We start from the raw sequence: 11,479 nt of genomic DNA on the forward strand, positions 1-11,479 counted from the left end.
CAGGTATCATGGATCTACCAGATCTGAGCCTGCATTCTGTGTGCTGCTATTTCCCCGAGTCCTAGCGACTGCCCCACCGCCATCCGCATTGCCACCCACGCCGCCGCCGCTAAAACCTGCTACTGTCCCCAGGTTCTGGCTGCAGCTAACGCCCGCTACCACCCCGCACCTTTCTAAGGCAGCCCTACCCGGAAGTGTAATCGAGGGCCCACTGATCTGCCATAAGATGTGCAGTGCAGCCCATGTGTCCATCCCCAGGGACATACACTACCTGCTCTGCCCCAACCTACCTGTCCTCACTGACTCCAGTGACATAAATTCCCCACCCCAGCCAATGAGACACACAGTAAACCCCCCCCCCCGCCCCCCAGCCATGGGATATACAATAACCACACTACCCCCCTGCCTTTGGAACACTCTACCCCCACTGCCCTCAGGGACATACAATGCCCCCATTAGTAATGCCCCCATTGCAGTGCCCCAAGTAGTAATGCACCCAGTACTAGTCCCCGAGTAGCAGTGCCCCCACACAATACTTACCTTGATATGGCTGCGTGAAGACAATATGGCGGCTGAATTAAATCATTAAATCATTGCTAATTGTTTTTGATATAACTATGCCTATAATGAATTTGCTTTCATGTGCAAACATTTTATTCTTAATGCAACCTTTGCAAGATTTGCAAGGCTATAAGGAAGTATACCCAGCTGCAGGCTTTGTCTGGCTTAAAATACCAGATTGTGGTCGGCCATTTATGGGAATCATGAGGAACATAAAAGTATGTATAAAGGTTAGACGTCCATTTTGATGTCTGGCTCATAAACACATGATTAGTGCTACGTGACTATAATGATGAGATTGGATTTCTTCCAATTAGGGAGTAAAATAATTATTTGATTGGCCATAGGTCATAGGGGAGTGGGATAATGACTATTGTTTGAATCATTTGATTGGTTTATGTGTTAAATCATTGTTGGTATATAATATCTGTACAATCAATGCATGGGCAGCTTACAATGATATATCTGCCATCTCTGTACGGACGTACATAAAAGTAAATTCTTCAAGGAGACTTCATCGTATTTATGATTATTTCCTTATCATATGGAGATCTGTTACTGCGATCAACCCGGCATTGATACACGAAGAAGGAAGGAAGGTGTAGAGAGCAGGGTACGTGGATCAACTTGTAACCACAGGTGAGAAACTTGTTTTTCTTACTTCTGCTCCATGTACTCACTCTCTCGCCATCTGCCTCTGTCTGTCATTGCTGGCTCGTTCTTATTGAAGTCTTCTTGTAGATTGTAAGTATGGAACCAGTTTTATGCAATTTTTAGATGTGATAAGATAAGCAGATAAGTGCTGTAAGAAAAGTTTGTTTTGTTTTAAAAGTAGATTATTGTATTTTGTATGTTGTCTGCCATATCCTGCTAAATAAGGAAGTGAATTGCTGTGAGGTCGTGAGTGTGGCCGAGCCTTTATGCCCGTCGGCAGAGTCTGGACATGGGCCACGTGAAGGGGGAAGCTACGGTTAACCTCCAACATGCTGGATAGTTAAGGGACTTTTCCTATTGTGAAAACACTGTATATAGTACATTATAAAGCCGAGTTTAATAGTGTGTGTAACACGTGTGTCTGTTCAGAGCCGTTTTATCTGACGAGATAACAAGGTTTTCGATAAGTGGAGTAATTTTCCTTAAATAGGGGAGCGACCCTGTTACCATTGTATTGGATACTGAAGCTGGACTATAAAGAAAGGATAAGCCATTACAATAAACTATGCCTATAAGAACAATTGAACCAGAACAGTCAGATCCATTAGAACATGTTTTGCCAGCAGTAATCACACTGGCTAAGAAAAAGAGCATTGGCTCCGGAAATGGAGGAGGATAAACTAGACATAAGAAAAACAGACGGCAAAAAGATAGGACATCACTATACAAATGTACACTCAGATAATATTATCACTGCTGGGACATGTAGTCATGATCCCAAAAAGAACACAATCCTACAAGCTGAGATTAGTAACCACTGATGAAGACAAATCATGGTCTATACCATGTTCCTTGGACAGGGGCAGAATTTAATCAGATTTGTATGGAGTGTGCAGAGTATAGGACGAAGCCAGCTGAAGTTAAGATTAAACTTGAGAGGTTATACAAAACATATGCACTTACGCACAAGGACATGGCACAGTTATTTACTACATTATTTACTGATCAGGAATTTACTGCACTAACTAAAGAGGCAGGTTGGGATGCCATGGTTTGTAAGCCAGCTTTAGACACCGATAGACAAGCATTAGATAAGGAATGGAAGAATTTGATGATGGCTTTTGCAGAGCAGTTTCCATGCCAGCTTAACTGGGGGAAAATCATGATGATTAAACAAGGTCCTACAGAATCAGTTCAGGAATACTGGGACAGGTTCAAAACAGAGGTGCAAAATTACGGAGGAGTTAATGACATATTCGAACACAGGGCACTTGCTCCCATGTTGGCTGGTGCATTTGTTGAGGGTCCTAAACCACATATAAAAGCCAGGTTGACTATAAAGCTGACATTGATCGAACTGGAGCCTGGGCAGCAATGGGTATTAACACAAGGCCTGATTCAGACCCGCTCGCGAGCGCTCGCAAGCGGGTCGATGGTGCCCTAGTGTGCATGCGCACGACGGAGACTGCTCCGTCGTGCGCATGCGCGAGACCCGGCTAGCGACAGGGAAGCCGTCGCTCCGGGACTCGCACCAAAGGCGGCGTGCTGTCGATGTTGTTTGACAGCACGCCCCCTTTGGTGGGCGTGCCGGGGGCATGGCTGCCAGACTGAGGCGTTCCCATGGGAATGCCTACCGTCTGGGTCCGGCCCCACTGACATCACTAGTGATGTCAGTGGGGGTGATTTTGGCTCTGATAGAGCCAAAATCACTCCAGGGCTTGCGGTCACCAAGACCCTACCGCAGGGTCTCATCGGTCTCATCGATGGTCTTGACCATCGCGACCATCTTTTTGGCCGCTCGCATATGCTGTGGGTGGTCACCCACAGCTATGCGAGTGGCCAGGAGGCCGCTCCAAGTTTAGGTAGGAGGGCCCTCATTCAGAGCGAGCACTCTGGTCAGAGCGTCCGACTCTGAATCAGGCCCACAGATCACTCTGTAACTTTCATCCATAACATCTTGAATATTAATAACATTGTTTCTCAACTAACTATTCTATTTCCACAGAAAATTGACTCCCAGAAATGTTTTAAAGCTAGACAAACAAATCGAAATTTGGTAAGGAATTATTTCAAAAGGTCTGCATCCAATATAGACACAGCAGCCATAATTCACAGTATCCAACTAAACGTTACACTTTAAATCAGTGGAAAATGGAAGATGGAAGTTCAAAGGAACGCTTCAAGGACATACCGGGTAATTTTTCTAAAGGAGTCCAATACCTGATGTTAACCCTTGTCAAAGCTCTCCGGAGCACAGACCAGCTTCTGATTAATGGACTGAGATTTTCTTCTGCAATTACTTTGTTATAATTACTTAATTTTGAGAAATATTTTGATATTGTTTTATTTCTGAATACTTTTAAGGTTTTGTTTTTTGCTATATGCTAAGTATATGTTTACTAATGTGGTTTATTGTTGTTGGTATATTTAGTATAACATTAAAACTCTGGAGTATAATAATATGATTAATTCATTAAGTAAGAGGTACCTCTCGTAATTAATGCATTTAACAAACGTATGCAATTTTATATTTACAAGTCAATAATTAAATGGTCATGATCAAGGAAATAATGTGTTAATATGCCTAACCTATTATTATTTTCAGATTGATCCCTGTGGTTCTGTAATTGTTGAATTGGAGGGTCTCCCACAGAAAACCCTTTCGCTTTCATTTTTTGTAACACTATAACAACTGACCATATATCTCATTTGTAGAAAAATATTCTGTTAGAGAAATATTGCCGTAAAGAAATTATTTTATTTACAACCTTTCTGTCTAAGGAAAATGTCACTGTTGGATGACAGATGTCTTGGCATGATCGGGAAATTCCTGTCTTGCTGAAAGTAGGCAGCGAAGCTGACACTTACCTGCTGCATGGGAGGTGTTGCAGGTGTTGTTTAAAAGTTCTAAGGAATTTGCATTATTTTATTTTATTTTTCTATTTTATGGATTGCAATGTCGATATTACTCTGGTCAAATGTGAAATTTTAAACCGACTATCTTGTTATAGATTAAGGAAACTATTGAGTTTCAGAGAAGGGAGTAGGGACAAGAAAAGTATAACAGTTTAATGTGTTAATAGTAGTATTACAGCAGTATAAAAATAATAATAAAAAAAATGTTTGCTCATCGCATTCGGTATGAGATACCGCCAGCAGCGCCAGTCCGACGTGGAAGGAAATCCCGATCGTCTGGAAGGTAAGTATTAACTAACCTAACTGTACCCCCTAACCCTTCTTTAGGGTGCCTAACCCTAACCTCTCCCCCTGTGCCTAACCCTAATCCCCCCTCTAAGTGCCTAAACTTAACCCCCCCTTTCCCCGCCATCTAAACCTAAGTCCCCCGGGGGGGGTGCCTAACCCTAACCTCTCCCCCTGTGCCTAACCCTAACCTCCCCCCGGGGGTGCCTAACCTTAACCCTCCTTCCCCCTAGCCTAACCCTAACCCTCCCGGGGTGGTGCCTAACCCTAAGTCCCCCCCGGGAACCCTAAACCTACCCCCCCCCCGCGGCTGTCCGCGCTCAGTGCCCAGCGTTCCTTTGATTGGGCTGGTCTCAGGGCATAGGTTGATTAACCCACGCTGGGATTCTGTAGTCTAGATGCCGGCGGTTGGTATTGTGACCGTTGGCATCTCAAACGTATACCTTGCTCATCTATTGAAGCAGTATATGTATACCAAGTGAACAGATATTAATCAAATTAAAAAATTGTGATTTATGGAAAGGGACCAAGTGTGAAGATGTAAAGTAAACACAGAATGAAGGCTTGTGGCGAAGCTCTGAAGGTAAGCCTGTCGCCCCAAAATTACTCTTGCAGGCATTGGCATAGATGTCCCATGGACTGACCCATGCAGGTAAGAAGCCATGATGAGTCTGATTCAGACTTACTGGTGTTCTCCAGATTCTGCATCAGAAGCAGCCAGATATTGCAGCTCTTGTAATATCTGCATACAGAAAAATGCAGGATGATCAGTTAAGACAATACCTTCATGACTTCACAAAAACATTAGGTCCTTTAAAAGTTATATAGATTGATTTCATGTTTCATTCAGCTTCCACAAGGGTATTATGTTTCAGTATGTTTTGTTATATGTAGTCATGTTTTGACGAGTTTAGTTAGAATAAAAAAATGCCAAAGAAATTGCTAAAATTTGTCTTTAGGTATAGTACACTTTATATAATATTGTCTGACCAAGACACACATTATACTAGACTAATTTTTTGTGTCAAATTTTCGGAATAGAACAACAGTTATATTACCTCAATTAAAAAGAGAAATCCGAGGTTTTAATGAGACTAATAAGAAAACAACTTTCTAAGATATGCAAAGAGACTGATTTGCAGTGGGCGGAAGTTTTGATATTATTACATTCAATCAGAGTCACCCTTAAAGGAGAACTGAACATTTCCCCTTATGAAATACTGTTTGGAAACAACTCAATATTATTTTGCAACCGCATATGAACTCAGTAAGAAAAATGACGTAACTGTGAATTATCTTATCTCATTAAGTAATCCGCTAAAGAAGATACAGACTGCTATGATAGGAACACAACTAGATCCTGTGGAAGGTGCTTGTCATGAGCAAAAACCTGGTGATGAGGTACTGGTCCGGAATTTCCTGAGATCAAGCTCACTGACAGACCAGTGGGAAGGACCTTATCAAGTCTTCCTAACAACTCCAATGGCTGTTAAGATAAAGGAGAAGACCACGTGGATCCATGGCACGTATTGTAAAAGAGTCACTCCTCCTAAGACAGCCCAAGCAGAGGAGATCCTTCAAGACGCAGCCTCAACACTTCGCCAGTGAAAGCAACAAGAGAGTGTTTTTTACCAGCACAATAAACCCCGAGCCACTTGCCAACGCAGTAACTATGAAGAGATCCGCAACTCTAAAGAGTACTGTGAAGATCAGGACCCTGCTGAACAGAGCGATGCTAATGGGCCCAAGGTTGATTCGGGACTTTGGGGGTGCATTCTCTCCTGGGGACTCTGATTGTAATGACTTTTGCTTTAATTGAATTTACCTTATACATGTCAATGTTTACTGACAATGTGAAGAACGACACAGATATTCCACATAACATGTCAAAGGGAAACAAGACTTATATTTTCCATTTGTACATTAATGATATGTCAAGCAAGAAGCGTGTTCGCAATGCCTTACAATAGAGGGATCAGAGAAATGATTTCTCTGGGAATTCAATGATAGAAATGCATGGGAGAATTGCTAACACACTCAGGACCTCATTCAGAGGTGCTCGCAAAATGCAAGCGCTCGCTCTGAATGAGGGCGTCCGCATCTATTTTCTAAGCCGGTCTCCTGGCCTCTCACTAGGCTGTGGGTGACCACCCACAGCTTTAGCGAGCGACCAGGTTGATGGTCGCGATGGTCAAGACCATCGCGACCATCGGGGCTTGCGACGAGACCCTTGTGGTAGGGTCTCATCTGCCGCAAGCCCCAGTGAGTGATGTCAGTGAGGCCGCCCCCAAACGGCAGGCATTCCATCAGGAATGCCTCCGTTTGTGTAGCCACCCCCCTGCCCCGCCTACAAAACAGTGCGAGCTGTCGATCACCATCGACAGCCACCCCTTTTGTAATGAGTACCGGAGCGAGATAATTTCTCTCTCACTCCGGGGCTTGCGCACGCGCAGTGTGGCCGCGGCACGTGCGCAGAGCCCAACATCAACCCACTTGCGAGTGCTCAAGTGCTTGCGAGCGGGTCTGAATGAGACCCTCAATGAGACTAAATGTTGGGTTTGCCCGCACTTACCTATGAATATAGAAGCAGGCATACCTGTGCTAGCACACTTCATTAGCACGCGTGATATGTTAAATAGAGAATGATCTTGTCATAAGCGTCCCGATGGAGGACATATCTGTGCTAATCAAAACCCGAATGTGCGAGCTACTGTATGGTCGACTTCCCATTTCAGAATGTGTCAATGACTAGTTCAGTCTATGCTACTTGCGGCCGGAGGCTGGCCCCACGTGTTTGATGGCGGCCTCGGCACTGAGGGGGTTAACCCCCGTGCTGTGGTGCCATTTTTAAATGTATCACCAGCGCTAGACGCCATGTGTGGGGAAATGTGTTGTATGCTGCCGTGGCCGGACCCGCTCGGTGGCCACAGCAGTGCTTTGGGGGACTGTATGAAGCGGCTCATGCTGCCGAAGGTGAGCTCTGGCGGAGCAGCGATGGCTGTGTTAACCCCTCGGTGCATGATGCCGGGGGGGGGGGGGGCAGGTGGTAAGGAGCCCTTAAGTGCTCCAGGCTGGGGATGGGAGCTTAGCTCCCGGTGCCCCAGCTGCACAGCGAGGCTGTGGTGCTGGGCGCTGACTGCCTGGAACCGGGAGCAAAGCTCCCATTGCTCCAGGGCAGCAGGAAGCCGCTACAGCCGGGACAAGTGTCCCAGACTGCAGGGCTGAGCACCACACGCAGGGGGACTGGGCAAGCCAGCCCCCCATGCAACAGTGCAGGGCCAAGTAGCTGCATGCTGGGGGTTGGGAGTGCTGGCTCCCATGACCGCCGTGCAGAGAAGGTCCAGGCTAGCAGGAGTAGAGGGCTGGGGACTGAGAGCATAGCTCTTAGCCCCCCCAGCACTCAGAGGGTTACCGCCAGCAACTCTGTGCCAGCTGCTTACCGTGGCCAGGCAGCAGAATGCCCCATGAACCACGGCAGCAGGGTCTGAGTCCCCAGGCTCCGAGGATGGGAGGCTATGTGCATAGATGCTGGGGAACAGAGAGAGCATGCTCCCTGGACCCCTAGCACTGAGCTACATACTAGGGACTGGGAGCTTAGGTCCCAGCACCTCAACATTGTGGTAGCCTAGCCCAGTGCTGTGAGCAGGCACCAGGGGAGAGCCCCAGCAGTCCCACACTGCAGGGCTAGTGGAGCCCAGTGCTGAGCACTGGGCAGAGAAAAAATAAATTAAAAGTATTTATAAAATGTATAATGAAAGGTGTGTGCAGCACTGAGCCAGGAGAGCAGCACTGCTGTGTGTAAACATATATATTTTAAATGTATAAATTAAGGAAAATTACCTGTGATTCTCTGGATGGCCAGGGGATCCAGAGTCCTCGGTGGGCTGCTGGATCCCCCAGCCCCTTCCAGAAGAAATAAATTTTTCTCCTATGCAGCCTCATGCCTGGAAGTGGTATAAGGAGGTGCATAGGAAGCTGGCTAATGCAGCCAGCTAACTGTTTAAGGGAGCTCCAAAATAGCAGCCCTTCCATGGCCAGGAAACCATGCCCACCTCTGGAGCTCAGATTCAGGCAGTGGTGGCAGGCTTGGTCCCATAGCAGATTCCTGGAAGTAGGTTTTGGAGGAAAACCTCCACCGGGCCCTAGACAAGCTGACTCCTGGGGGGCGACTAAAACCCCAGATCTGCTCAGGCATAGGAGAGTGACCACTCACCACTGTTCATAGGGGGCAATGTTAAACATCCATGTGGCCAGCACATGCACAGGTCATGCACTTAAGGTGATTGCTTGGAAACCAGAGGGCAGACTTACCCCCTGTGGTAATGTGTATTGGAGCGGCATAAAAGAAAACTTCATGCCTGGTAAAATTGTACATCCTTGTATATCCTGTGTGGAGAAGAATTGCTGCAAAAATTTTTGTATGCTGATATTCCCCTTCAATCAAAAGGCAGGGTTTTTTTAAGACTTTGAGCAATAAACACCTATGCCTATTCGATTGCATCAGAATCCTGCAGCCAACAGAATTATGCCAAATGCTATTCCGTTCTCCTACTGTTCTGGGTTGAGCCAAGCATCTCCGAAGCTCAAGCCCCCTGCCCGCTACCGTGCAGAGCCTGGTCCATTGTGAGGGATCAGGTGGGAACAGCGGACACCAAACAGGAGGTGTGGCCGCAGCTAGTCGACGCATACGCAGCAAGAAGCAGTTCCAGATGCCAATGGTAGAGTTTGGTGGTGGCAGCATCGTTACATGCCCATGACGCAGTGGGGAGATTCAGTGACAGATGGTCACTGACGGTAGGCGGGAATCCATGATACCCAAGATCCAGTGGGGATTGAAACCCCAATCTGTGATCGGGAGTCGGCAAGAGGCCATCCGGTCACACTACTGCTTTACGAGTAACTGTTACTACGGGAAAACCTGAATTTTGCATGTCATAGATATGTCAAACGTAGAGGGCAGAATATGTGTTTTACTGTTGGGTCTAGTCCAACTGTAAAGGTTAAAGGACAGAATTTGGGTTACACTGACTGTAGGGGAGCGACCTGTGTGACTAAGATGCCTGCTCAGTCTCGAGCTAGTTCTAGTTGGTATAAGATTAATGACGAAGGACTTTTAATAGAGAACCAGACTTTATCCCAATTAAAAAGAAACATGTGTACTTTTGATAAGACAACTTGTAGTGATGTTGTGGTAAATAATACAGCCTACTTTATGGCATATATGGGATAGTTTTATACCAGTGCAGGTGCTGGGTGTGTGGAAAATGGGCTTATTCATGGAGTCCATTGGGGGTAAGTGGACAATGTGCACTATCATATGTAGTCCCTTTTGTGAGAGTCACTGATCGCCTGGATCAGTATCCCAGAAACATACTAATAGAGCATAATTTAGTGCCAGCAGGTTTGACATAATTAAGGCAGCATAGTACAAGGGAAATAAAGAAAGGGAGTATCTCTTTTACATACATGGATGGTGAACGTACCACAGGAGTACTTTTTCCCCTATCAACTATTTTCCTGGTAGAAAATGTTATTTCAGAAATTTTTATTGTGATGGACCAAATGATGGATGAATTGATTGATTCTATTACTCACACAGTGGAGGAAGTTGCTCAGATAAGAAAAGTGGATTTACAGAATAGGATGGTGTTAGATCAGTTGTTGGCAGCAGAAGGTGGTACAGTACATGTGCTGTGGTAGGACAAGAATGTTGCACCAATATTGATGATGATAGGGCAGAAATTGCTGGACATTTGACGAAGGTGGCAGAGATGCAAAAGGAATTACAGAAGATAGGAGGAGGAGGAGGAGGAGGAGGAGCTGGTTGGGACCCGTGGGGATGGCGAGGTATAGGCATTACCAAACTCCTTTCTGGAATCATACAGTATATTGTGTGTGGGACAATGGTGATAGGTATAGCATACCTGAGTATCAAATGTGGGCCTACTATATTTGGATTAAGTTGTAAAAGGGTCAAGAAAATAGAGGCACAACATGAGATGACCATTGTGTTTGTAAATGAGGACACTCTATTGGGCCAGGATCCGCTGGCGGAGGAGAGATCTCAGATTCTGTATAGTGAAATGAAACCAGCCTATGAAAGTCTTCCACCACCACAGCCAGCTGATATCTATCATAATCTGAGCGAAGAAGAAGTTGTCATACATGAGAACTTCAGATATGAGCAAGGTGATGAGGGAGGTGATGGAGGAAATGACGAATATGTTACACATGAATTAATTGCTAGCTTCATCTAGTTATATTATTCCTTTTTTAGCCACACCAGAAGGTTCATATAAAACATAGGGACACCCCCTGTCTGGTACGGTGAGTATTAGCACACAATCCTATCCTTATCCAATTTACCCTTTCCGTTGGTGTATGTCTCCTACCTACTCCTCCCTAGTGATTATTTGAGATGAACCTTCTTGATTTGTGTAAGTAGTGGGTTCAGATAGTGAAACTGATAAGTTTCAGATAATGGAATGAAAAGATTATGCGTTTCGGCTCATTTGGGACAAGTGATATGGCTGCGTGAAGACAAGATGGCGGCTGAATGAAACCCTTGCTAATTGTGTTTTATAAAGCTATGCTTTTAATGAATTTGCTTACATGTGCACACATTTTATTCTTAATGCAAACTTTGCAAGATTTGCAGGGCTATAAGGAAGTATACCCAGCTGTAGGCTTTGTCTGGTTGTGGTAGACCATTTATCAGAATCATGAGGAACATAAAAGTATGTATAAAGGTTAGACGTCCATTTTGATGTCTGGCTCATAAACACATGATTAGTGCTACGTGACTATAATGATGAGATTGGATTTCTTCCAATTAGGGAGTAAAATAATTATTTGAGTTGCCATAGGTCTTAGGGGAGTGGGATAATGACTATTGTTTGAATCATTTGATTGGTTTATGTGTAAAATCATTTTTGGTATATAATTTCTGTACAATCAATGTATGGGCAGCTTACAATGATATTTCAGCTCTGTACGGATGTACATAAAAGTTAATTCTTCAAGGAGACTTCATCGTATTAATGATTATTTCCTTATCAATCTT

At 44.9% G+C, this 11,479-nt stretch overlaps 1 pseudogene; it reads left to right on the top strand.

The window, feature by feature from the left end:
- The first annotated feature begins 7,114 nt into the window (after nucleotides 1-7,114).
- On the top strand, nucleotides 7,115-10,673 carry LOC148443136 (uncharacterized; annotated as a pseudogene).
- Nucleotides 10,674-11,479: the final 806 nt, after the last annotated feature.

This window comes from Taudactylus pleione, unplaced genomic scaffold (assembly GCF_031769625.1).
Source record: "Taudactylus pleione unplaced genomic scaffold, aTauple2 ptg001329l, whole genome shotgun sequence".
NCBI classification, from domain to species: Eukaryota; Metazoa; Chordata; class Amphibia; order Anura; family Myobatrachidae; genus Taudactylus; species Taudactylus pleione.